This window comes from Seriola lalandi, unplaced genomic scaffold (genome assembly GCF_002814215.2).
Source record: "Seriola lalandi dorsalis isolate HSWRI2012SDOR001 ecotype SW California unplaced genomic scaffold, Sedor1 jcf7180002000573, whole genome shotgun sequence".
Lineage (NCBI taxonomy): Eukaryota > Metazoa > Chordata > Actinopteri > Carangiformes > Carangidae > Seriola > Seriola lalandi.
The window spans coordinates 1-1948 of record NW_019471232.1 but is presented as its reverse complement, the minus strand read 5'-3'; the positions used below and the strand labels follow the sequence as shown (position 1 = coordinate 1948).

General features: G+C 41.8%; 1 long non-coding RNA gene across 1 annotated transcript; it reads left to right on the top strand.

Moving 5' to 3' along the window:
* Window positions 1–175: 175 nt before the first annotated feature.
* Window positions 176–1473, top strand: LOC111662516 (uncharacterized). Its single transcript, XR_015437711.1, has 3 exons — window positions 176–376; window positions 641–763; window positions 1399–1473. It is a non-coding gene; the product is annotated as an uncharacterized LOC111662516 (long non-coding RNA).
* The last annotated feature ends 475 nt before the right edge of the window (window positions 1474–1948 follow it).

Here is a 1948-nt window from a genome sequence, read left to right as displayed (position 1 = left end):
CAAGATATATTTTTTTTAAAGAAGGGCTTTCCTCGTGTCGTGTGTTTGCTGTGCTTGTACTCATTCATGTTTACCCTGTAGATAATTATTTACCAGAGGGTCAACCTACTGTATGTCAGTGTATTTTTTCACTACATCAGTATCTGGCAGAGTATTATTTACAGACCGATCCCTCAAGTCGACAAAGTTTAAAGGCTGCCATCTGATTTTCTGCACTGCATTTTTAAATGGGTTTCCATGTACTCTGTTTAATTTACAGCGAGCTGCAAAGGACGATGTGGTGCCGAGTACTACAGGGGTTACATGTGCCAGTGTGATTATACCTGCCTGTCTTATGGAGAATGCTGCAAAGACTATGAATCTCAGTGCACCACAAGTGAGACTTTTCTCTCCTGACATACTATCACTACTGCTGCCAGTAATTGTTACTCACCCTACTGACACTGATATCCAAACATGTGTTGCTGATTTAATTTTTTTTTCAAGCTTGCAATGATTTAAAATTTTTTTTTATATCAATCCCCATCCCTGAAGTGAGCAACGCATCATATACTGCCTTAACATGACTTATGAAAACAATCTGTGTAGTTTTAATGTGCAGGTCTGTTGAGATGAACCCTGCTATGTTTGTGTGCAACAGAAAACTCCTGCAAAGGTCGATGTGGAGAATCCTTCAAGAGAGGCCGGCTGTGTAGCTGCGACCCTGATTGCATAAAGTACAAGCAGTGTTGTCAGGATTACACAAGCCACTGCGATGCAGAGGGTAAGCCTTGCCCAACACATTCAGCATGATTGTGTCTGTGTGTGTTATTTTCTGCATGTTAACCTCTACAGGTTCCCTTCACAGTTTCATACTCAGTGGTATCACCATAATAAGTGGTCATACATCTGTGGTGTTGTCTTCTAACATTTGATGGTCATTTCATATGAACATAGTGACGGTCGTGTGAAAGCATGGCTGCATGTTAAAATCAGCCCTCACCTTTTTCAGTTGCACCATCATGCAATTATGATAATGGCGAGTTGAGATTAGTACATGTGCATGACTGGTGAAGTGCAAAGAAGCCAGGAATGATGCGACATGGCAACCATGCATGTCCACCGGCATGTGGAGTAGCATGCAATGCATGCAGTAACCTGCACCGACGCATTGGTTTAAATTTTGACAATATTTTCTGTCTCAGTAATTACTACAGAAGAAATGAGTGGAGCAGCCAGTGCAACAGCACCAGTGAAGACTAGTTCATGTGATAATGTAAAAGATAACAAACCCAAAGGTATATTTTCTTGGCAAGAGGTTTGATTCTCACCACATTATTATTTCCAGTCATTTAGGATGTAAGGGAAATCCGTTTTTACATGGTTAGCTCTTTAATCTTTATTCATGAATATTCCCAGAGTCGCCACTGAACGTGGAGGAGACGTTCAGCGAGGGAAACAATGAAGGTGACTATGCTTCTGAAATTTTGATTCTCATGTCAATAATCAACAAACTTTAAACTGCATCAGTTTATATAGAGAATAGTTCAGATTACTTAAATGATTCTTATGAGCTGAAGCCGATGAATTTAACAATGTTTGACAGCAAGAAGGCTGGAAGCTGTTTATGGTTGACCACCACACTGTGGCTCTGTCGCTGTGGTTTGCTTTGAGGGCCAAGTCTCACCAGAACAGGCCAAGAGCGTTAGCCTCTCAGGCCAGAAGAAACACAAGGAAGCAGTGTTGTCATGAGTGTGTAGGAGGGTTACGGGCACAAGCTCAGTCACAAGAGAGGAAAGCACAAAACGAAGCCAAGAAACGACAAACATTTTCTTACTGGTTGTAATTGAGGAGTTGGCCTGGAATAGTTTTGTGGGTGGAGATAGTCTCGCATCCTTGTCGCTTCTCTCTCAGGAGGAAGACATGTTGTGACATTTCCGTCTGGAAAGTCACTGTCTGAGTGATGTGC